Source organism: Balaenoptera acutorostrata, chromosome 8 (genome assembly GCF_949987535.1).
Source record: "Balaenoptera acutorostrata chromosome 8, mBalAcu1.1, whole genome shotgun sequence".
Lineage (NCBI taxonomy): Eukaryota > Metazoa > Chordata > Mammalia > Artiodactyla > Balaenopteridae > Balaenoptera > Balaenoptera acutorostrata.
Window position 1 is genome coordinate 67254212 of NC_080071.1, and position 26992 is coordinate 67281203.

General features: G+C 36.2%; 1 protein-coding gene across 5 annotated transcripts in view; it reads left to right on the forward strand.

Annotated features, from left to right (window-relative positions):
• The first annotated feature begins 2325 nt into the window (after positions 1-2325).
• Positions 2326-26992, forward strand: part of MAP2 (microtubule associated protein 2) — a 279762-nt gene continuing 255095 nt past the window's right edge. For 2 of the 5 annotated variants that reach the window (XM_007187832.2, XM_057551249.1), the window contains exon 1: positions 2326-2561. The gene's annotated coding sequence lies outside the window, so the exon portion shown is untranslated. Of the gene's footprint in view, positions 2562-13461; positions 13543-25404; positions 25491-26992 lie in introns of all 5 variants that reach the window. The other 3 variants (XM_007187833.2, XM_057551246.1, XM_007187834.2) reach the window with 3 other exon arrangements.

Here is a 26992-nt window from a genome sequence, read left to right on the forward strand (position 1 = left end):
TAATGTAGGTCTTTTGTAAAAGAGAAGTGGCATAAAGCGAACTTTTAGAAAGCAGGGGATACCTGTAATGGGAACTCTGTACTTTCTGTTCAATTTTTTCTTTTTTTTTGAAATGTAAAACTGCTCTGAGAAATAAAACCTGTTAATGATAATTTAAAAAAAACACAACAACCTCAAGAAGACTTAAATAAATCAAGATCTATACCATGCTCATGGATTAGAAGACAATATTATTAAGGTGGCAATTCTGTCAAAATTGACTTATAAGTTCACCACAATTCCAATTAAAAACAGTATTAATAGAAATTGACAAGGCCCCAAAACTTATGTAAAAATGCAAAGTACTAGATGATTCAAAAGAATTTTGAAAAAGAAGAGTAAGACTGTAGGACCTGACAATACCTGACTTCAAGACTAACAGTAAAACTAAAGTAATCAAAGAAATATTTTGGTTTGCAGACAATGAGGTTGGGCAGGATTGTGTTCAATGCTGGAACACAATATCTTTTTACTTTAAACTCAGAGTTGATGCAGACCCAGGGTAGTTCTACCTGAAATGAAGGAAGGCAGAAAGAGCAACACCACCTTAGAACTTTATTGTTGCGTCAAATAGCACATAGAAACTGAGAAATACTCAATAATAGGACTATACAGGATTGAAGATATACTCTCGATGAGCATCTGTAGCTGTGTGCCAGGTCAAGAATGTCAACTGCTAACACTCTAGCAGGATTCTTACCCCTTCTTTCCAACCATATCATTTCATAGTCCCCTAAGACCTCCTTCTTCTCAATCGGGTCACTTTCTGAGGAGGAGCCCTAAATCCTCCAACCTCTCTGTCACTTGGTATGCCCTGATACTTCCAATCTCACTTCGAGCACTGGGATGTGGGATGAAACTGGACAGAGGGAAACAATACTCAGAGCGTGGGGTATGATTTTGGAGACCAGGGTTTCAGACTTTGTTCTGTTATGGTTTCTAATCTTTACAGTGTCCCATCATTAGGTCTCTTTTTCAATCTGAAAATTGAGGGAATTGGACCAAATGTCTGAGAAATCAACTCTAATGTTCTATGGTTTTATGATTCTATGGATAATTTAAGTGACAAAACCAAATTATAGCTACTGTTGAAACTGCACAGACCATACCTCATTATCTTGGTAACCTTAAAAACACCTTGTTAGTACTCCATATAGAGCTTGAAACAATTCTAAGTTGCATCTTACCTGTCTTGCTTACAATGAAGTGATGTTCTATGATTATGAAGAGTCCATGGTAAACAATCATCTGTTTTCTCAGTTGGGCACATCTCTTTCAAAAGTATTTAAGAGGTAATTCTTTTAAATGGTGACATTTCAAGGTCAACGTTTTCTGTGCTTCATATTCTTCACAGACTCTTCTTATTCATTATCTAATTATATCTTCATATTAAATACGCCATAGGGGTAGGGATGACATATTTTAATCCTCATTTGACACAGTCATACATGAGATTTAGATGAAATGAATTGACTCTGGATCATACACCTGGGTATCTAGAATGTAATATCCAAGAAGGCAGGGATTTTTTGGGGGGAGGGGCGTCCTGTTTTATTCACTGATGTTTCCATAGTGCCTAGAACAGTGCCTGACATATAGCAGATTTGATACACATTTGTTGAACGAATAAATGAATGAACAAATCTGATTAGTGACGGAAGAGGTCCAATAATTCTCTAAACCCTCAACCATTGTTCCTTTAGTATTGACAAGCGTTGTTCTCTGTCCTCATGCTCGTCCCAATTTTCCTGTCTTTTCTGGAAGCAACTGTCCGGAGGTTTGCAGAGGCAAGGCCAGTGAGCCCTCGCCACTGAGGGGTAACCGGAACCCCCATCTCACAGAGATGGAGCAGGGAAAGGAGGGGCGTCTATGGGGGAACTCCTCCTTGAGAGACTAAAGCTGACACTCCCCTGAGTTTACCAAGGACGTCAGAAAAGAAGGTTCGCTGGGTCCCTCTGTCCCGAGGATGCTGGTCTCACACGGCTTCTGGTGGCGGAGGTGGGCGGTGAGGGTGGAGGGATTCTCTAAAGAGGGCCCCATGGTCCCAGGCCCAAGGTGGCCCGGGTTTGGCCGGCGCGCTGAGGCTGCCACCGGCGCGGTTCCCGCCTGGCGGCTGGCTGCCAGCGGCGAAAGGCGGGGCGGTCGCGCTCCCCTCCGGGACACTGCGGCTGTGCCCGCCCCCGCCCCTCCCCCGCCGCCGACCCGGCCGCCGATCGGGCGGGGCTTGTGGGGGGGAGGGAGGCGGGGCCTGCAGAGGGCGGGGCGGCCGCGCGGGGAGCCGGCGGCCAGGGCGACGCTCAGACTGGGCCGGGCGCGCCGGCTGCGCGGGCTCTCGGGCGCCGCGGCGACAGCATCCTCCTCCTCCTCCTCTCTTTCTTTTCTTCCCCTCCGCTTCTTTCTTTTCTTTCTCCTTCTTCCCCTGCCCCGTCCCCCGCTCTGCTCCTTCTCCGGAGGACATTAGGTCCTCAGGTCCCTGAACGGTGGCAGCGACGACCGCGGGTGCATCCAGTTTCTGCGCCCAGGTAAGAGAGCCGTCCCCACCTCTGTATAGGGTGCTTGTCTTTCTCCTGCCTCGCCCACCGCGTAGAGGGAGGAGAAAGAGCCCAGGAAAGGAATGGGAATGGGGAGGGGTTGTCTCGTCCTCTGTGTCTTGGAAGCAGGCACAGGTTGGCCGAGCTGTCCAGTCTTCCAGCTGGCGGAAGCTTCAGGCCCGGCCTCTCTAGGTGTCACTACTACGCAGCAGGGGACCAGGGCTGCTACCTGGGCTCTAGATTTGTAGAAGGGTGTGTGACCTCGGTAAGTACCACTTTGAAACGCCCGGGAATTTACGTCGGGTTAGGATATCTGTCTTGAGAGATATCCTTGCGAAAGAATTTCGAGATAGAGGTTTTTTGTTTTCTGGGGTTTTTTGTTTGTTTGTTTTTTGTTTGTTTTGTCCATCTAACTGCAGAGAACTGCACACTGACGAATGAGTAAGTTAGAGAAGCCTTGTCAATTTGACATCATTTTCCCTGTAATTCTCCCAGAAACAGCTTGGAAGAGCAAGATTGATGAATATTTATAATTTTAGGAAAATGAAAAATTAATGTCTGGTCTTGTTGGAGGGCGGGACACGAAAAAATGAGTCTGGGTGAGCCTGAGCGTCCACGTAGTCTCTTTTTAAACGATGGGGGTGGGAAGCAGCATATACAGTGCATCTATTTTCTTTTTCTTCTTAAAAGGTGCTTTGGGGGCCGCAGTGCTGGATGCCTTCCTTCCCCAGCCTCGTCTTTTGTTTAAGGATGGAAATTTAAAGGAGTGTGTGAGAGGAGCCAGGAGTGGGGCTCCTGTGTGTGTTTGGGTGTGTGTAGAGGGGAGGGGGTAGTAAAACGCATGGGGTCAGAAAAAAAATCCTCGAAAACTGGAAATGGATGTTATTACTGCCTAGCATCAGGGTTTCAGGATTTTGTCAGAAAATAAAAAAAGCTTTATTAGCAACAAGCCCGTTTGTAACAATTGCTGTGTGCCGTCAGCTGTAAGCCCTTAGCATAATGCTTCCAGCACATAGACCCTTTAAAACTGACTCGATGTGAAGGGTTTTTGTTTAAATGAGCTCACACGCACAAGCATGCACAGGGGTATGGTGGTACACACCACATACACACACACACACATAAACACATTTGCATATATAATACACTATATACCTAATGTTGCAAAAGGGAGTGGATACTTAAAGACGAATCTTGAAATATTTATCCTTGAAGGTTTGGGATTATGGTGTGAATGAAATTTGTAGAGCAAAACAAATAAATATATGTTGTTGGGTGGTATATAATTTTGGATGTGAGGCGAAAGGATTAATGAATATCGGTAAGGTACTAACTTAAATGTTAAAAATATAATTTATTTTAAAATGATCGCTCTGGGAGAGGAAATGACTGCTAACTGAAATTGAGGTTTGCAGCCTCAGTGAGGCGATGGAGAACAAAGCCTTTTATGTGAGCCACATTATGCAAAATGTCCCATGCTTGAGCTGCAGGTACCAGCCTAGTATAAAGCATAGCTCTGTAACCCTGTCATTTCACTGTGGGCAATTATAATTTTTTTGGCAATGAAAATAGATTAAATAAATAAAAGCTCTTGAGAATGCCCAGGAGGAAGATTATAGCCTTTCACTTGAATGTGACTCAAAACACCCATTTAACTGGGCAATTGGTGTCTACATATTTTTGTAGAAATCTTTATGAATCTGTAAAAAATCATGGGCATTTCAGTCACCCCCTCGTCATGCACAAAAGCATTTCCTTCTCAAGGAAAGGTGAAAGGCGTTTTTGTCTTTCACTAAAACGTGTTATATTTGCGTGTGTATGTATGTGGTGTGTACCACCATATGCCTGTGCATGCTTGTGTGTGTGATTTTACGTTGCTTTCCTGGTAATTTTATCTGGTTATCGTAGGTTTACATCTGGAATCACGATTTGCATGTGATAGAGCTATTGTGCCTTTAGGATCAGTGGTACCTGCTGTTTATCTGTCCGTGCTTTATTTAATTTTAGTATTTCACAATATGCTATAATGTTATTTAATTTCCAAAATTCTTTTTGTTGTTGTTTTTATTTTACCCATAAGCAGAAATTTGCTTAACATACATCTGGAGATCTAAGCAATTTAAAAATTGAGCTTCCTTTTTTTTAAAAAAATAGTATTTTATATACATGAATTTTCATTTTCTTTGTTTCCCTCCTCTTTTCATTTCCCTCGCCCCCATCAAGTAACCTGTTTCTTTGTGACTCTGTCAATGCTGCTTTCAGCTTCTAGTTATGTCTAGACTATCAAAAGTAGAGCCAGTGTTCTCAGGAATTTCAAATTTAGGATTTGTTAATTCTCTGTAGCAACTCTCCCAGGATGACTTGTTTACAGCACCTTCTCAGGGAGGAAAAGGAGAAAAAATATGCTGAGAGAGCATGACCCAGTGAAACCGGCACAGCCATTACCTCATCCTAGTAGCTACTTCAGATTCATTGAGAGAGCAGGCATCCTCTCAGTGGAAACCAAACACCAGGAGCACACCCATCTCAAGGCAGAAGCCTTTCTCCTCCCATAGCAGCCTCTACTGTGTTGCTCTGCTGAGGTTAAAGGGATATTTTCTCTTTTATGGATTTCTTTTCAAGGATCTTGAACTTGGTCATAAGTATGCAACCAGAAATGAAACTTGGCACAGCATACCCGAAGGAATAATTTCATTCCTTTACCACTTATGGCTTAAATCGATTTGCAAATTTTCTAAACATCAGAAGGGAAAAGGAAGAAAAATGCTTGTTGGTGTATTTTTGCATGTTTTCTTATGACACCCATTTTTTTTGTGGAATTTTACTAGCAACTAGATAACAGACTGGATTGTTATGCTTTTGAAAAATGGAGTTGCACTGTTGGATTTTAAAATGAAATAGTTACAACGTTTGCTTAGCTGTATACATGACAATATGTGGATACTTAAAATATTCATTGATGTCCCCATAAGACTGACCATATGAAACCAACTTGGGGATTTTAGTATTCAAGTTGATCACTTTGGTTAATGAATTCCTTTCAATGCTTAATTTCCTCTTGACAGATTAAGATAAAGAATCTGAAATAACAGTTACAGTGGATGATAACACCACCCCCAGGTCAATACCATATCCCTTAATGCTAAAAGTAGTCATTTAAGTAAGTTATTAGTAATGCATTAGTATAAGTTATCCAAAGATAACATTCTGGAACAGTCATAAACTCTTATGTCTCTGAAACATCAGGTAAAGATGCTGTTACGCTCTTTGAGTCATATCTGATTCTCTCAGATATGTCTGTTCTTTTTCTACTTTAGTTCTCCCTATGCCTTTCTTAATGCCATTGCCTTGATGATCTGCTCAATCTAGACCTTCTTATGTGTGAGCAGTATTTTGATCATTTCACTGATTTTTTTTCCCTCTCTTTTCATTCCATTCTTTAAAATCTCATATTTGAATGTTAGTCTTCTCTAGGCATTTTGTCTTCAATACTGTTACTCTCAATACAAATTTAGCCTTAACTTTTCATTTAGGAGAGTATTTATTCCGATTTATTTATTTATTTAATTTATTATGTATCTCTTAAGTTTCTATTGGATGTAGGATATTGTACTGGGGACTATGTATAGAGACACAAAAAATACTACAGGGCTCCTGACTTTAAGAAACTTATGTAAAGCAATTATACTCCAATAAAGATATTAAAAAAAAAAAAGGAAACTTACAAATAAAGTTAGAGGGATTTGCTTCTTTTGTAATGGGGAATAACTAAGAAGTAACATTTAACTGAGCAGCTATTGTGTTTCAGATATGATACATAAGTGCGAGGGACTGCACTTGGGCAGGGTAATGTCCCAACACCTCAAAAACAAGCTTTTATGTATCAGTTATGTAAATGTCCTAATGTACACCCTGTATATCCATCTTTTTCCATATATGTATTCTCTCTATATAATTATATAAATATTTGTATATATAAACTAGGGAATTGTAAATATAACATCTCTGACACACAGTGGAAGTACTAAGTATCTCCAATGCTTCAGCCAGTCAGCTGAATCAGCTGTAGAAGGTCAGATCATTAAATGCTGGACAGCACATGAAAATCTCAATTCAGATTATTCTAAGCAACTTTTGGTGTCTCAAGAAATTATCAGTCCCAGGAATTGATTCCAGGCACCAAAGCAGTTAAAGAACTACAAAGTAAGAAGTGGCACACGAAGGGCCAAAATCATGGGAGAGGGTCTGTGAGAAAGTTTGGGTGAATAGGTGGGGGCAGAGGGAGATGAGGAACGAAAGCAAATTCTCAGCTACATTCCCTTTAGGCTGGAGATGAGCCTTTGTCTAAGTGGGTGAAGAGGGAAAAAATCTGTTTTGTTTTTCTACCTCAACATAATATTTTCTTTGAATCCCTCCCCTGTCATTACTTTGAACTAAGGCCATAGGTGTTTTCTTGTAAAATTTATACAGGGTGCTTATTGGAAGCAATTCTATAGTGAATTAAAAATTTTAAAACAATATGAACACAATTAGTTGACTTTTTATGAGAAACACTGTGAATGTAATCTTTGAACTTAGTCTTTTCTGTTCAAGAGAGGTAAACTCTTTGAGTGGTGATACTTTTTAACTGTGATACGTTTTACATAGACGTTTTAGTGAAATTCTGTGGAAGTTAAGACAGAGCTCAGGATTTCCTTTTTCAGTCAGTTGTTAAATTTATATTGTGGATTTTAAAGAAAGTTTTAAACAATTTGTTTTTCATTAATATACACCAGAGGGGACAACTCTTATGTTTTGCTTTTTGTTATGTTAATAGGCCTTTTAGAGAAAATAATTTAACTAAGATCACACAGCTTGACTTTCCTCCTGCTTTCTTCTTTTCTTCCTTTCTTCTCCCTCACTGTCTTTCCCTTCCTTCCTTTCTCCTTTTCTTCCTTTGCTCCTTCCTTTCAATTTGTATTGGCAAAAAAAAAAATCACTGATCATTAGAAAATGCAAATATAGCCTGCTATTTTTCTTGCTGTTTATTTTCTATTATATCTATGTTTCTCATTTAACATGCGGTTTTATGCCAATTTCTCCTCCTTTTCAGGGCTCCATCCCTATCTTGGCCCCTTCTTTGATCTTGACTTTTATATTCTCTAGCATTGAACAATCTTTTCCTTGTATACCAGTCTTTGATTATGCTTCCTTCCTCTAGAAGGCCTTTCTGAACCAGGAAGAAAAGTTACTTCCTTGTTTCTTCCCATTATTTGTACCCAAGTTGACTCAGACTCCCTTATCTTACAGACAATTGCTTATCCCAATTGTGTCCTTTCCAGCCTTCTTCAAATTAGTTAAAAAAAGAAAAATATGGTACACCTGTACAACTTATTGCTTTCAAAATGAAAAATTTGATTGGCCAACTGTACTTTGTTATTTTATTCACCTGACATCAAATAAAATGGTTTGACTGTTCTTTAAAATTGAATTGATTGGTAAAGTCATTATGTGTCAGGCAGTCCACTGTCTTCGTTTTATGCTCGCTAACTACACTGATGTTCACCTAAGTTGAACTACATTAATTTAATTTTAAATGAAATATTCCTAGTTACATTGCTTTGTTCAGCATCAGCATTAGCCATCTTGAATCCATCTCAAAATGATCATAAAACACAGTACTTGAATATCCATGAGTATATTTCATTGCTTAAATATCTAGCTCTCTTATATTTAAAGCTAACTTATAAGTAAATATACAAACAAGCTCTTTTAGTTTGAGATAGAATAATCATGCCAATATGAACCCTTTATATCACATTACTTTAGGTATTAATGGATTTATAGTTGGCCATGTAACAATTGCAACATACTGTATTATGTTGTTAATGGACAGCAGTGAAATATATAATAAATTGGTATGAGAAAATGTTTTCTAATTTTATTGGCTAGAAAGCAGCACAATTAAATAATGCTAAGCTTTGAAACTGTATTATTTTATTTGGGTATTGTGCCTCTCAAAATTGTAATTTAGTCTTTCCTTTAGAGTATACATTTTTGAGCAGAACAATATTTTAAACAATATGCTGCCTGTTTTTCTGGTGTTTATGAGACCACGTTCCTTTGGCCCACTTTGAAAACAAACAAGCAAATAAAAAGTTTTTAGGATTCAGTTATGCATTCTTTTTATGTTAATGTCATCTAATATAGCTAGGAATAGATCTGATTCTGTAATTTACTACACATACTTATATTGTTCAAACAAAAATCTGCAATCTGTAGCATACAATTTCTTTGCTCAGTGGACAAGAATATGGAGTTATAACACCTGTAACAACTTATTAGTCCACCAAATGTGTCTACCTTGTGTTTCACAAAGGGCTAGCATGGTAGTATTTGTGTGTGTGTGGGGGGGGCGCTGTGTATGTGTGTAATAATCACAGAGTTAGCCTTATGTTTATGCCATTTTCTATAGTTGAGATAAATTGTTATATAATCAGTTGATTTATAGAAAATTTAAAATTATACTTTGATGCTTTGATGCATATGAGAATATTTGGTAGTAAATAAAATTTTATAGGACAAACAATGACATAATTATTCATTAACGAAATCAAATCAGATGAATTTCAAACAATTACTATATTTTTCTGTTTGGAGAGATATAGTCCAAATTTCACTGCCCATTATTAAAATCAAATGATACAGCTAAATCTTGTGCTCAAAATCAAAGCATCTCCATGTTGATCAGATGTCCTGAATTGAAATACTGGTCCCTTAAATTTATCTTTTAAGAAGTGCAGGTGGCACTGCTATTGCATGGAAAATGCAGTTTATCTTCATTTAAACAGCAGAAGCCAGGAACTTTAGAAATTTTGCTGCTAAGAAAGCATTAAGAAAGCACTGAGCATCCTATTGGAAGCTAAATCTCTTATAAAACAACGAAGTGAGTATGATCTAGGGTTTATTTTAATGGGTTTGGCCATTGTGCCTCAAACTAAAGCTTGCCTCATTCATAGATTACATGATGAAAATTATTATAGACCATTAAGTGGTCTTTGGTGAAATTAAGGTTTTGTGGGTTTTTTTTTAATGTTCTTATCACTTTCAGACCAATCACTAGTTCCATGATTTGGGGTTTTTTTGTTTTATTTTGAAAAATACCACATTAAGTGAGGGTGGTCCATATCAAAATTGTAAATTATGACAACTTGGTACAATCTTGGACAGTCTCACTGCCCTATTTCAGCCTCTTCCCAAAGACTACCATCAAGTTTTGTGATAAGAATCCAAAGTTTTCCATTAAAAAACTGATATTGAAATGAGTAAACTTATTAATGAAATCTTTTCCTTTTCCTTCCTAATATATTTATAGTCCGTGTAACAGTAGCTTTTTGTAACCCTAATAATTGGTGGCCTAGAAGGACTGTGTGCTTATACATCTGGAAACAAAGTCTATTCTTCTGTGCCTCTGCCCTATGACAGAAGGGACATCAGTTCTTAAGACTTGCTAATTATATATGACTTAGATGTTTGGAGAGGAAGAGGGACCCTTAGGAGCAAATGGTGTGAACCTCTGATGTACATATAAGTAAACTGGGACAGGGAGTGGTTAAGTGACTTTCCTGAGGTTCTGAGTAGTGGAACCGGGCCTAAGATTTAGTTATTCAGGTCAAACTCAGCCTGGTAAGGGGATGCCAGTAAAGAACCATCTCACTCGGACTCTCTGCTTCCAATTCTGGTTATATTTTTGTTCTCTGACCTAAGGGTGGGGTGATCTGGCAGTCATACCTGCCCCACTTTGTGACTCAACTGTGACTTTCACATGAATATAAAAAAGGGAGGGACTCAGGCCATTCCATCCAGCTCCATGCCAGCTCCACTGCGGAACGTGGTGAGGCTAAACCCGGTCCAGGAAACACTGACAAGGCTGCTGCACCAGGTTCATTCTTGTGGTTTGGATCTCTTAGGACAGAAGTTTAAACTCTCTGGGGTTGTGTGCCCAGACTCAAGGTACTTAAAAAGCCAAGGAGCTTTCCTCTGAACTTGAACTATCCATACTGTTGCCTCCAGATTGACTGAGTTTGTGTTTAAACTTGGCTCTGTGTTCAAGGGGAATCCAACAAAAATAGCCAGGTTGAAACTTTTTTATGACCTATAACACTATGAAATTTTCTCAAAAATAGCTTTCCTTTTGTGTCTCTGCAACTTTAACATTTTTAGCTAAAAGGAAGTGAGCTAGAAAGGCTGTGGCCTCTGTGTCTGTGTCTGTTTCCCTCTTAACTTTTCTACTCTCGTATGTCTTCCTGTTTCTCTGCCTCCAGTGTTCCAGTCCTCTTGTTTCTTTGCTTCATCCAAGGAGACAGCAAATTAAATAAGAATTAGTTGTTTCCATGGTTACTGTGTTCAGTAGAGCTTCACCCATACCCACACTGCTTAGGCATTATAGAGTCTTAAGCTGACAAATACATGAAAGGCATGAAGAGCATCTTGGAGGAAAGAAATTAAGCAGAAAGCATGCTTAAATATTTAAAGAGAAGTATACTCCTAGTCACTGAAAACTGAAACTGTATACCACTGTCTAGGGAGTGAAGGAATTCTAATGTCATCCTTCTGTTAAAGAATGTCATATAGTATGTCCTAATTCTCTAAATGAATGTACTTAGTCATTAATCAGAATTGGAGTTACCGTTTTATCACTGAGAAGCTGGAACAATTCCTTAAAATATTTTCCATGAACATTTGAGAAAGGATGGGCTATACATATTGGCTTCTCCTGAAGTATCTTTATTTTGAGCCGTAAATATAGGAAAAAGGCATCTTAATTGCACATCACGAATGTATACCTATGAAGGCAGATATTTTAAAATAAGATATTTTATGCTTTTCTTCTTGGATGTGGTTTATTGAATTTGATAGTCTGAAAATCTAAATGATCCATAAAGAGTAAAAACTGAGTTATTTGTAGTGAGGTGGATGGACCTAGAGTCTGTCATACAGAGTGAAGTAAGTCAGAAAGAGAAAAACAAATACCGTATGCTAACACATACATATGGAATCTAAAAAAAAAAAAAAAAAAAATGGTTTTGAAGAACCTAGGGGCAGGACAGGAATAAAGACGCAGCTGTAGAGAATGGACTTGAGGACACAGGGAGGGGGAAGGGTAAGCTGGGACGAAGTGAGAGAGTGGCATGGGCATATATACACTACCAAATGTAAAATAGATAGCTAGTGGGAAGCAGCTGCATAGCACAGGGAGATCAGCTTGGTGCTTTGTGACCACCTAGAGGGGTGGGATAGGGAGGATGGGAGGGAGACACAAGAGGGAGGAGATATGGGGATATATGTATATGTACAGCTGATTCACTTTGTTATAGAGCAGAAACTAATACACCATTGTAAAGCAATTATACCCCAGTAAAGATGTTAAAAATAATATTAATATTTTTTAGTAAATGATGTTCTTGGGAATAATTCGTTTTTTAATTTTAACTTTTGTATTATGTATAATCTATATGTGGTATTTTACAGACAATACATATTTGTATAATTGCTCATGAAAAGTTAGTGTGTGCAACAAGGATATTATTCATCTCCATACTTGAAAAATGATACCCTATAATCTTTCTTAAACTGCCAAACTCTCTGAAATGTAATAAATGTTGCACAGGTATTCTTTTGGATGAAACAAAAAGTTAAAAAAAAGAAAGAAACATAGCTTTTGTCTTGCAGATTTTTAAATTTTTAAATAGGAGAAAATTTATAAAAGAAAAATTCATGGTCACAAAATTTTAACATTTTAAACGTAAACACTACAGGGCAAATAGATACTCTTTATTTTTCTTCCACTTAAATATCACGCTGGTGTGCCCTAAGTACTTCTAATATCATGGTCCATAATCATTTATTTATTTACCAAATGGTTATTAGATCCCTAATATACAGGAGGAACTTTTTTGAATATATAGGATATTGGGACAAACCACACAAATTCCTGCCCTCATGGAGATAATATTCTAGTAGTGGGAGATAGAAATTAACATGTAAACCAAATTACAGACACGAAAAAAATGCTGCAAGAAATAGAAAACAAGAACACATAATAGAGCTTGTCTGGGATGGCATAGGCTGTTCTTGGAGACATGAGTAATGAGAAGTAGCCAGGCATATGAATATCTGGGGGAAAAGTTTTCAAGCAGAGGGAACAGAAAAAACAATAGCCTTAAAGCAGGAAGAAGCCTGGAATATTTGAGAAACAAATACAAAGCCAGTGGCCCTGGAGTCTGATGAACGTGGTAGAGGGTGATGGGACAGGAAATCAGGGCAGAAGGCAGATAGCAGGCCACAAGGTTCTCTTGACCATGATAAGGGGGTTGACTTTTATTTAATTGGCAGTACGTTCTAATTTTTAAGGTAGTAGAAGCAAAATTTTTTTTGAGAATCTCATAAGAGCTTTCAAAGATTAATTATGTCTTCTAAATCTCTGTAGATATATTTGTTAACATCACTAATGCATTAAATCACAAGAGAGAAATCATTTAGAATATTAGAAATCAATGATAGAGATAAGATTAGATTTTTGTTGATATAAAATGCTCTAAACATGGGCAACCCAAATTGTGTCATTTTCTTGAGATATTGGAGAATTACATATATAAGTGATTTTAACCCCTGCAGCTTTTTTGTACCTGAAACTAAGTTTTTTAAAAAATCTAAACAGAAAATTATAAATCCATGTTTGAGGAAAGTAGTCACAAAAATCACTCCAGTGTCAATATGAATGTGTTCTTTGGCTATTTCCCCACAGCAGCTTTAGTTATAAACAAGGCCAGGTGCCAAGCAACAACCAATATGGTACTGAAATTTATAAATGAATTAAATAACGGAGTTACACATATTTTGCTTTTTACAGGTAATGGCCTAAATGTCCTGAAATTCAGTAAGTGAGCTGATCCAATTTCATGATGATCTTGAATCACCTTTGAGATTAATGGTTAGTTTACCTCTTCATGTATATTGCTTATGCTAAAATACTTAAATGTACTTTTCAAATATTTGTAGACCTAGTATAATGCTCTACTGAACTTAGCATTAAACACAGTTTGCCAGACTTTTGATTGATTGTACTTTTGGCATAATTCAAGGCTGTTTACTTTTTTCCTAGGCATTTCCTCAATAGAAAACAAAACTTAATTTTTTTATTCTTTCATGTAATATTATTTATAGGGCATTTTCAAAATATCACATAATTTAGGAGAAAGTAGTATTTTTATTTTATAATGAAGAATTGAATTACTGTTGATTTTTCTTCAAGCTTCTTTTCTTGACTTCCACTTTGTTTTGTTTTTAGGATTAATTAATTATGTGATGTAAATTGCTTCAATGTGGAACAGTTAGGTAGAATGATATATCTATCTCCCAGACTTGCAATTACTCAAGTTAAATATTAAATATATGAATAACAAACCAACAAATAATTCAAATATATATTAAACTCTAAATAGCGTTCATGGAATTTTATTTAAATGTAGGCCTTTTAATATTGAGATATCACTAAATATCAAATATAAACTGTTATTTCAAAGAACTGATGAAAGGCTTTAAGAAAAACAAGAAAGTGATTGATTTTCTTCTATATGTACAACCATGCTTATGCTATGGGATGTAAAATATACAGCATGTTGTTCTCCTCTAGTTGCCACTCGCTAGAGACACAAGACATAAAACTAATATTAAAAAGAATATAATGCACAATAAGGTAAATGGTAAAGAATAGCATGTCTTGTAAGTGCTATACAAATCTAGAGGAGGGAAGTATATCACCATGTGCAGAAGCTAAAGATTTCATGTGGGAAGCAGGGTGTGGAGTGGCGCTGCATAAGTGGCTTGGTTTGGAAAGCACCCAGGTAGGATAATAGCGAAAGCAAAGACACTGAGGTGACAAAGAGCAAGGTAAACCATATTGCCTGCAGTGGGGGATTCCTTTTGGAGAAGAGTAAGATGGGTAGGTGGTCTTGGATTTGTAGAGGTCCTTAAATACCGGGCTTACTTGGGGTTTTGGTTTTATCATAAGGCCATTGGAGTCAGTGAAGGATTTTGACTTGGGGAGGAGGGTAAGGAGTGTGATGTTTTAAGATTAGCAAGAAAAATTTGAGAGGATGTAGTGGCAGGTCTAGAATTTCTACATATGGTGTGGCATAGAGACATCAACCTATTTAGAGGCAGAGACTAAGGGACTTGTTTGGGAGCTATGGTTGCAGACATTTTCACAAACAGCTAAGAAAATATCAATACTAAAGAATGGAGGTGGTGACACTGATAAAGATGGGGTGAGGAATGCCAGTGTCAAAAAGTTCAGAAATACAGGCTTGAAATAGCCCCAAAGAGTTAGAAGCCATGTAGAACTGTAGTCAGTGAGTAGTATGCTCTCCTATTGGGGTTATGTCATGTGCATGCAAAATATGTATTTTTAAAAAGACATTGGCCTTGGACTTTTAATTAAATCATATTTTTTATGAAGAATTAAATAATTGAACTTAAAAAAAAAAAAGAATGTCTATGATTTAAAAATGAAAATGTATACTCTAAAAGCGCTAAAGTTATTCCTAGCTATAGGGTAGATTATCAGAAAATTAAGTACTTGGCCAGAAATAAATTGAAGTGCTCAAAAAAAAAAAAAAAAAAAAAAAAGACATTGGCCTTGGAAAACAAAGCAAAGAAATAAGGACAAATTTCAATTCAACTCCTCTGATTTCTAGGCCATATTGGAAATGAACTATGTGACTACACAAATTACTTTAGTAAACAATTATTGAAAATCAATGGTATGAGTGTCTAAAATTAAGTAAACAGATTTTCTTGCAAAAGATTACAAACATTTTTGTTAGATATTTATTTCTGATTTTAAATAGTTGCATTCTAAAAATGTTTTTATAAATAATATCAAATGTCAGGGTTAGCAAGCTATTCTGTAAAGGGTCAGACAGAAAAATTTTCAGGCTTTGTGGGCCATATATAGTCTCTGTTGAAATTGCTTAGCTCTGCTGTTGTAGCAAGAAAGCAGCCATAAACAGTATGTAAACAAATGGGTATTGCAGTATTCCAATAAAGCTTTATTTATAAAAACACATGACAGGTCCATTGAGCAGTGGATTGTAGTTTGGCACCACCTGACATATACTGTCTTGGTTGAACATGAATCTAGAAAATGTCTTTAAAATTATAATAACCATACTTTTAAGAGGTCACAAATACATAAAGACTATGTAAGGACAATAGTTATATATTTCTCTTTATGAAGACCCATGGAATCTTTAGGTTTCTTTCAAGTCAGAGCGTGTTAAAAACTACTTGACTTTGTCTTAAACCACTGGCTTGGTTTTATCATATGGACACTAATGGTGTTTCTATTTTTTCCTTGGCCTCTAATAACCTCAGAATAAAGTTGTGTCCTACTTCAAGTAACTGGGCAGAACCTAAAGTATACATTTCACATGCTAACTATTTCATGCTTTACTTTCTTAGATTTCCATTTGTAATTTTTTAAAATCCTTTTTAGAACAAGGTAAGGTATAAATAAAGCTACATTCTATATTTTCATCAGAGATCCACTTACAATTAAAGTCTTTGACCACAGTTCTTCCTTTCCAGGAGTAAAGGTGACATGGCATTTCAATCATGTTTGCTATTCAATTAGGACAGATTGCATTGCTTGTGTTATTCAGTTTCCACAACTGAAATCATTTTCTCAAAAATAACCTGTGACTTTTGTGTGAATATGCTATTGCAGAGCAACTATTAAATCTGTTACCCTCATACTTTAAAAAAATGGGATTGTTGCTGCTAAACCTTTTGCTGTGTTTGTTTTACCACAAATGCTTTTCAAACCATTTTTCAACCCCCAGGACCTCAGTAGTCCTGGTAGGAAGCTACTAAGATCCAAATATATTCTCTCTTTTATGAATGCGTGAACACGGAAATATTCTAGGGATTAGAAATCAGATATTTAAATACTGTTCTTTCTCTACAGAATGCTACATGAGATTTCTCACTTCAAAGTGAAATCTTGGACTCATGGTATAAGTAATGAGTTTTGACTTTTTTTTGTTTTGTTTTAAATACTCATCATGTGAAATGATACTGTTGCCTTTTATTTTTAATAATAGGTCTTTTTAATACATTGGAATTAAATAATCGGTCTAATTTTGACTGTCCTGTTCAATTAATAGTGAAATGTATTTGTTTGACTCTTCTGGAAATGGTATAGTGGTCAAGAGAGCTCTTCATGTGACCATTCACCTGAAAAATATATTATCAATTAGATGTGACTTAAAAATGATTCTTAGACATAATCAGGGAAGTGTCATGGGAAATGACGATATTCTTCTTTAAAAGTTAAGAAAAAGAGAGAGAAGAATACCATATAAGAAAAAGATAAATTAGAAAGCCCCTGGTATTAGTTAGAGGTTTGTTCCACTTTATCAGTATACTTGTGTTTAGATTGTTTCACTGTAATAGTTTTCTGTGGTTTAGCATCACAGAGAATTAGAAATTATAAGAAGTTGCATTTCAGTTAGACTGGAACATAGAACGGTGAGTGATGGGCCATGGATATAGTTAGAGCCAGGTTTAAAAAATATCATGGCCTAGGCATATTTATAGGGATCATAGTAGGTGTGATACTGTTCTAATTTCATTATTAGTGAAATATACAAAGTATCTCTAACATTAGCATGAGGGTTAGGTTAAATAGTATTAAGTTAGTCATAATGAAAAAGTGGCATCATATTTTCCTAAAGCAAATTCAATTTGAATTCCTCATGCTAAAAAAAATTACATTTTATTGTATATATCAGATGTAAATGGAGACAGTCTGTAAAGAAGGATGTAAATGGAGTATGCATATTTAACCTTGAGAACATCCATTTTATTATTTTAAAATAACTATTTCAAGGTGAAAATTGCTTAAGGCCTCTGTATTTATGTGGGGTTATTTTTCACATCACAAGACACATCAAAAACGTGAGAGCAACCACTGGAGATTTTTGTAACAAATGAAATAACTGTGACTTTATATCTTGTGATAAAATATATCAATAGTTTATTGTTTGAGTAATTCTACTGAATTTATTCAGAATCCTTTTTCTGGAAAGAGAATGAGGAAAAGATAGTGAACAACTGCAGTTGCCTTCCCCAAATTATTATGCCCCTCAGAGGTTCTTAGATCTGTAGAGAAGGTTATGTTCGTGGAGAATCTGCTCCCACCAGTGAGCCGAGGAGCCCTGGTTTAGGCCAAGACGTGTGTGAAAAATGTTCCTGCTGTTGACTTAGACAGAGTGGCACTTAATCAGGCCGTTTCTGAACTCAGGTTGGAGTCCTCCAGATGGAGTGAAAACTAACCTTAAAATGACACAGCTCTTTGGTGGTCAGATTTACTATTACATACCATCTTCGTAAAATCTAGGGGTACATGTATCCACAACACAAGATATAGTTAACATACAAACAGTACTTCAAATTTGGGATAACTGTGTTATATAGTTAGTTATAATATAACCTAAAAATAGAATAAAAATGGACCCCATATTGGAAAAAATCTATGCAACTCTAATAAAAATTTCATTTCATTTTATTTTATACTTAAATATAATTTACTGACTTTTATTCTGTCATCACTTAACTTAATAAAATTGGAAAGTTAAACATTTGAAATTGTACACAGACATTATGATGACTCATCACCGAAGGTCTATAAAAGTTTCTTCTCCATTTTTGAGGATAGAGAGGATAAAATAGAGAACAGAGAGGGGAAGCATATGGCAATACTTTGTGTAACTCCAGCTTTGCTTTGCTCTGTTATTTCTGTGAGTCCACATTGATGCTCTGTTTTATTTGTCATTTATGAGACTACACATACTTAATTACTTAGTTCCACAACTACTCGTGATTGCTAAGGTCCACATTTATTAATACTTTTAATCCTTTGAACAAGATGGTGTGTGTGTGTGTGTGAGATTTACAAAGGGCAACTGTCTTTGCATGGACTCCTAAAGGAAGTACAAAAAAAAAAATGTTAAGTCCAAACCAAACTACAACCTCGTTGGCCCTTGTTTCATTATCTTTAAAATGAGGATAGTTCCAAAATATCTCTCAAGTTTTTTGTGTTTTGTTCTGTTTTGTTTGTTTTAGATCTAAGAACCTGGAAGTCAAATTAAGGCTATCTTTTAGGACCAGGATGTATTGTTCCTCAGGAAGTAACAAAATTAACAAAATGATCTACGTGCCACAATTGTAACTCCAATGAAAAAGGCAATGTGGACAGATTTACCATACATAAGAGATGTCTAACACCTATGGGTCATATCAGCCATTCTTGGACTAAGGGGCATAAAGCTAAGCATTCATGAAATTTTAAATCAATGTTAAGTCATCCCACTAGTTGATACTGGGATAAACAACCTGAATAGACATGGGCAATGCACTGAATTTATTTGGAAGGAGATGTAAATGAAAATAATATCTTACAGACCCTTATTTATTTTATTGTATGTTATAGTATACACAGTGATTTTATCACGATGAATTAAACACTATTTGTTATATTGTGTTTAGATTTATCCATCTAGATCATTGTATGTAGGCTGTGTACATTTTCATAGAGTAGGTCACTTTTTAAATATCTTTGAAAACTTCAATAATCTCATTTTTAAGGTAGAGAATATGAGACCTTAGTCACTATATAATTTTATTTGCTTGCTTGCACAGTGGAAGATATCCCTACTGTCCAGAAAATTATGTGGATTAAGGCAGTGATCAATAAATATTTTTGAATCAACGAATGGTTTTAGAGAAATTAGAACCCCAAAAAGTTTAACACAGCCTGTTTAGTACTATACCAAAAAGGAAATAATCACTCTTTTTTCGGGTGGTAAGGTTTGAAGGAACCAACACTGTCTCTTTCTCTTAAAAGAAAAAAAAAGACCCAACCAATTCCATATGTCTAAAACACCCAATCTTTACCTTTCTTTAAGACATATTAAACATTAGCACTCTCCCCTCTTATTGAGTCCTTGGGAAAGTCATTTGACTCTCTAGGCCTCAGTTGTCTAATCTACAAAATGAGGGGATAAATCTAATTGTCTCCAAGACTGCTTCACATTCTATGGTTAATTGAAAGGACATTGCATTAATTTCATACTTTTGCACAAATCAGTTTGTCATGTTAAATAGCTATTTGTCCAGTAAAGGTTTCAGTGATTAGAATGCTGACAGATATGTTTTTTTATTAAGGAAAACTGAATGTCACAAAGGAAGGTTGGAATTATGTGTCTTTCAGAGGAACACAGGTATCCATTGTGAGCATCTACTTTATATTCAGCAAATGTTTATTAAGAATCTGTTATGAGCCCCTGACTGTGATGAACCATGTTAGCAGAAGGAAGAAAAACACAAGACTGCATCCGTACCCTCCAGGAGCTTGTTCTGGAGTTGAGGAAGACAGCACTTTCACATCCTTTGGATAACTAAACAGGGTATACATGAACACTTACCACATCACATCACTAATTTACCTGTTAAAGCACTTAGGGGAGGAAACATATATGTGATAGCCTTAAATAAGAGCCAAGTTATAATATGGTTATGTGTGAAAATGGGTGATAGAAATAATCAGAGCTGTTGGAAAGATGAGACTAAGACAAGGCTTTAGGAAAAGATGGATGCAACTCTACACGCATGGCAGATATTTGCCCTTCTCATAGCAAGTGTGGATTTTAAAAAGAAAAGGATTGCTTTTGAAAAAAATTATTTTGCAATAGACAGGCAAAAATGTTTTATTCACTAATATATATGATGCCATGTATATTCCTTGTGTAGTAAGTCTTAAAACAATCCATCAGACTTATGGAGAAAACATTTCTCATAAATCCTTTAAATTTCTTGTTAGCTCTAGATGATCTTCATATATCCCTTAAATTCTTGGAGAATGTCTTCCACTTCTAATGTAAGTCCTTTGGAAGGCATGGTGCTTTGGAAAAGAAGGAAAGAAGAGGACAGTGTGCCCAAAGGATTTGTTGTACTATTTTTCAAAGCAGAGGCCAGCTGTTTGGGAACTAGAATTAAAATGTAAATGATCAAAGGGGAATAATGAGAGCCATTCTTTTCAGACAATGCCCAATGCAATCACAGTGAGAAAAAGGTTCAGGGAGATTTTCTACTATGCACAAGTCACAGATGAATTGAAAGGCTAGGAGGGAAGTGATTTACAAGGAACTAAGTGGACACAACCTACAGATTGTCTAATACTCTGGGCAGTTGAATTAATAGAGGAAGGGAACTTCGCATTCTGCTGGGACTGAATCCAAATGACAAGATAACCGTGCACAGAACTGAGGAAGTCACTGCATTAGTACCATAGAAGGATTGTAAATTGAACTATAGTGCTGGCATGAGTTGCATTTCAATTCATGTGGTTTTATGAATCAAAACAGTGGTCTTTGAATACAATAGGCAGTGCCACATGGGAACAAAATAGGAAGATTATGCAAGAGCTTGGTCAAAATTTTTTATGTTCACCATAGAACAAAAATCTATGAAAGCTTTCAAATCCAAGGATTTTCACAAATAAGTTAGTTTTTATTTATATTTTTATACAAATTTAAGTACTTCAGAAAAAGTCCAAAGGGCTACACATAACTCATATAGGTATATGCTTATTTGAACTGATCTAATCCTAGTATTTGGTGTCAATCAGACATCATGGTTCCCTAATGAAGAAATCAAATATCAATGAGGAAAGAAAACTATAAATATATTGATTTATAATTGGGTTTTACACAAACTACGGAAGTGAAGGATTAATAGAACTTTAAAATTTTGGGGTCTGGGGGGTTTTATACACATTTTTATGAAACATTCATCCATGACTTTGCCTTTCATATGACCATAAAGTTTATATGAGCTAATGAATAATTTCTTTAGTGTTGAAACAGCTAAAGACCAGGTCTCAGTTAATGCTTGAAATAGTAAGGGGTTTGATTAGCAAATAAATGTTTAATTACCAGCTTAAATTTTGGCATCTCCCCTCTCCTCCCATCATCACCTACACACACGTGTACACACACACACACACACACACACACACACACACAGTGTTTGGTTTGGTTTGGATCCATCACTCTTACTGGTTGATTTCTTCTGTTTTCAAAGCTTTACAATCACCTGTATTCTGACAACTCTCTAATCGGTATCTCCAGTTTGGGCTTCTTTCTGAGAGTCAGACTCATATACTCCACTGCCTGCCAAGTGGCTCTACTCAGTGTTCTGTAGGCACCTGAAACTCATCATGTTCATAACGAAACTTATTTCAACATCTATCCTACATTCCTTTTACAGTCCCTGTTTTAGGTAATGGACCTATTCCAAGTCAGAAACCAAAAGTTATCCTAGACTCCTAATGTATTTCCAAAATATAAATTTCTTTCAAAGTTTTCTTCTTTTCCACTCTACTCTTACTGAATTGATTCTCCAATTAGCTTATTGATTTTCCTATCTCCAATCTTTCCACATTATATTCAGTCTTTAGATGAACCGAAGTGATCTTTCTAAGCTGTATGTCTAACCAGATCACTCTTCTGTTTAAAATCCTCCCTTCAGTGTCTTTTTAACATGACCAGTAAAGCCATGCAAATCTATAAGCATGCTATCTCTTCCATCTTATTTTCAGCCACTCCTTGCCTATCTTTTTGGCCTCCCTCAGAACTACCAAACTATTATAGTTCTCCCCACACATTACTTGCTCTATCCTTCCCATTATAGATTTTTTTCCCTATGACTAATTGCTTTTCATCTTTCAAAACCAGGTCAGCTTTTGTATTTCTCTCCTACTGGATATTTATGCTTGAGGGAAGGAACTATCATATTCATTATTGTAAAGCCAGTACCTAGCAGAGGGCCTGGCACACACTACACACTCAGTAATTATTTGTTGAACTGAACAATGCTGGTTTATGGTTCTGTTTACCTTTTGCTACTGATTGATTAAATAGGTGCTTGTCTACTACATTGAGTTTCCATCCTGGGAGTTAACTTTGGTCAAATACTTAAGTATACCAAGTAATTTCCTCATGCTTCGTGACTTATGCTCCCAGTCTCTTCTCCATCCACTCTCAAAGAGCAGTTACTTCATTTTTACACCCAACCCTGGGTAAACTAAAGGCTTCTTTACCTTAGATAATTGCTTTCTCATTTCTCAGTGGGTTCTTGTGAGAGTTCGCTGTGGTGGAGAACTTAAATGGCAATGATATTAGCATTTCATAAGGTCAACAAAGATGCTAGTATGCTTGAAATCTATATTGTTTTGCTTAGGTTAACTTAATTTAATGGCAATAAATGATTTACCAAGAAGATTAACCATTAAAACCAGCAAACTGATCAGAAGTTTAGGGTATTTGTTTCAAATCAGTGAAGGGAACTAGGACCTTTAAGTCTTTAAACTTTAAGTCTTTCTTGGGGAATAAAATATGAAATTTGTATGACTTTTGCATTCAATATTTGTCTTTGCTCTAGGATTCATTATAATGTTCAGTCTCAGTGAATAAGAAAATTAATAATTTATGCCTAAATAATATATAGTGAACATATTTGGAATACTAATTAGTATCTTGTAATTAAAAGACTTGAATTACATCTATGTGGCACTCTCAGGTCAAGTATAAACGTACATTCCAATTAAATCGAGCCAGTCAGTGTTATGTATGAGGAGGCAGAGCTATCTGTCTAAAATGTGAACTTGAACTGGGTTGATAAATTGAATCGAGATGTTTAGTAAGTTTTTGGTTGCAGCTTAATAAAATTACTTTAAAATAGTTTGTTAGAGGGAAAATGAAAATTATAGTATAATTTAGATCCCATCACAGTAACTTCTACAGGGGTATGTAAGTTATTTATTTAACCTGGAATTTAATTATAATGAATATTTTTCAAACAGAGCCATCATTGAGACTTAGTTTGCTATTCAAATATCCTTGGAAGAAATGTGGAAAACACTTGGATTCTGCATTAAAATTTTTTAATTGGGAGCAAGTTTTAAACAGTGCATTTTAAAATTCAAAAAATTTTATAAAATGCCACACTTTCAAAAATATTTGGTTGTTACATTTAAAAAAGCATAAATCAAGGAGCTGTGAAGATGGATGGATTATCAGCATTACGCTGAAGAAGACGTGAATATTCAGATTGTGATACCTAGTCACATAATATCTAGTTAGCTCCACTTAAAAATGGCTCCCTCTTTAAGAAATTTTAAAAATCACTAATAAAGCACTGTCCTATTCTAGCATATCTAATGGGCAATAAGGACACTAATATCATTATTGTCTTTTTGCTCTCTAGAGAGGGGTTTATGTTTACACTTTAAAAAAAAAAAAACAACCAAACTGACTGTGGGATGAACAATGTAAATTTCTGATTTGGCAAGGGAGATAGTGAATATATATGAAAGTAAAACCTACATCATAATCATTGCTCAGGATAGATTGACAAGAGTGTGGTTTCAGTGTTTGTGGTTTCTTAAAACCCTAAAGCTATGTGGCACTGGTTTTTCTGCAGAGAAATTGCAACACATTTAAAACATGTAGCCAAAAATATGGATGGAGCAAGAGAAGAGTTGGTACTCTTGTTTCTTATGGAAAAGCAAAATCACTCAGAACATAAGATTCTGCTGGGCACATAGTCTGCACTGAGACAGTAAGATATCATTTTTATGTGACATCTTAACTATTATGGCCTATAATATATGATGGAGAAAATCATGTTCTACCAACAGGACTGAACTTGGGAATAATAATCAGAAGCATTGGCAAACCATTCAGACACCCACATCTTCCAAGAAAATTACTCATAATAGCAATTTTGCATTGAGGTATTAAGCAGCATGTTTTAATAATATGTGGGTTTAAACTCAACCAGAAAACAAAGCAGTTCTTTTCTTTTTGTCTACAGACCATGGAACATACCATAAACTAAATGAACAAAAAGCCACATTTTTTTTTGATGGTCATAACCTGAGTAACTCTGCTTCCTGCCTGTTATAAAATGCCATAAAAAAATTAGTTTTCCATCACAAGATGCATCTGCAAGATGCCAAACAACCAAATGCTAGAAAATGTTTGGATTTGGGGAGTTGGTAATTGTTTACAGTTGCTCAGTTTAATGCCATACTATGGTTATAAGCTTGACATGTTTTTAGAAAAAGTGAAATTATTTTAGAAAAGTGTCACTTTTCATATACTTCCTCGCAGTTCTATTCATTGACTAACAAACAGAAGTAAAGGAAACTTTAATAAACTGCTGAATGTGGTCCTGGCAGACCATACCTGGTTTTCTTTAGATTCATGTCAACCTTTAGTCAACAGTTTGATTGTAGTTGCATCCAAGGGTCTGCCTTGGATTTTTTTCCTCCTTTGACTTACTTAGCTTTAATGTTACAGTGTATATTTTATCCTTTTTATTGAAAAAGAAAAATCCCAAGGATAGCTTGGATATATTTACCCTCCCTGCCACCATCACCAATTTCAGTTTAAAAAGAAAAAAAAAGCTGCTACATTAAATTGTTTTGAAAATGTTGGCTATTTAATGAATAAAAATGAAACACACTTTAAATTTACAATGGTGGAAATTTTTTTGTGTTGATAGTCAACCTAGAATTACCTGGACATGAATGAGCCAAGGAAAACAATTTTATAGTAACAACAAAAACATCTAAAATTACATTATTAAAATGAGTGGGAGGGAGAGGAGGGTCTAGCTGTCCTATCTCTCCACCCAAGTGTGAATAAATACACCTTGTTTTTTTCAGATCCTGGTCATTGTTTCCTTTGTGAAACTAACAGCAGAGAGAGTCAAAGAGCCTGTTCCCTCACACCATCCTACTATTCCATTTAAGTAAGTTCTGCAGAATTTAAAATCTTTGGCCTCCTATGGAAATTTAATTAGTCCTTGCCAAGTTCAAGGACAGAAAGCTGTATTCATTTTCCAAGACTTCAAAACTTTGACAGTGTCAGTTGGATAACAGATATTTTCCTGGATCTTACCTATCTAGGTACTGTAGGTAGTTTAAGACTACATAGGTCCTTTAAGGCCAACGATTCTTTTCTTCTGGCAAAGCTGCAGTTTGCCACCGCCTACGTCTTGCTTACCCTTTCTGGAGCTAATATCTAACTGAAGAACTGGAGGAATGCAGTGAGACACCAAAGTAGCTGCCTGGCTTCTTTTCCCAGACCTGAGTTCTACATGGACCTGAGACTGTGGCCTTCCTAGCGTCTAGACTAAGACACCCTTTGTGTTCAGCGCTAAGTGATATTCCACTCAATTGATCATGAACTTTCTATTTGGTAAAAATGTGGCTTTTTAGTGGCTCACAAGCCTTCAAGTTTGATCATACGCAGGAGACCACCTTCATGGAACTACCAAATCCTACCCCACCAATACACCTTGAACCACTGAGGTTTTGGTAGCCATGTCTCCTTAAACTAGCTGTTGTGGCTCCTTGAGGACCTTTTCCACTTGGCTGGGGCTAAAATATAACATGATACATAATGTCAAGCTACAGAAATCTCCCTTGCACTTTAGTAAAACTTCCTCATTCACATGGAGAAAGTTTTGCTAAAAATCCAAGTGGTTAGTGAAAGAAGCAATATTGTTTAGTCTAGAAAGTCTCAGGGGACACACTTGGTGTTGGAAAGGGCAGCCATGTATGTTTTGATACTCTCTGTAGTGATTTTGCTAACTCCCAAGGGTCATGTAGCAGATGATTATTTAAGCCAATGTCAGGTTGTTTCTGACCCTCTAAATTTGAGAGACCTGTACTATCAGTGCTTCCAAATGAGAAACAGAGTGCCAGTTATGTCCTGATCACTCAGATATTCCATGCCCTAGCTCAGAGAGATGCAAGCCATTCTCTTGCATGCCTGCCAAACTACAATTCTTAATAATGCCAAGGATGACTAGAACAACATCCCTGGACCACATACTTGGACTCCAGAGTCTTCACTGGTTGTATTAATTTCTTGTGGCTGCTGTAACAAATTACCACTAATTTGGTGCCTTAAAACGATAGAAATTTATTCACTCACAGTTCTGGAGGCCAGAATTCTGAAATTAAGATGTAGAGGTTCTAGGGGAAATTCCGTTCCTTGCTTCCTTCAGCTGTAGCTTGTGGGTACATCACTCTGCCTCCGTTATCACATGGCCTTCTCTTCTGTCTCTAAAATCTCCCCTGTCTGTCTCTTATAAGGACACTTGCCATTGGATTTAGGGTCCATCCTGATAATATAGGATGATCTCTTCATCTCAATCTTTAACTTAATTACATCTTCAAAGATTCTTTTTCCAAATAAGGTAACATTCACAGGTTCTGGTGATTATGGTGTGGACTTATCTTTTGA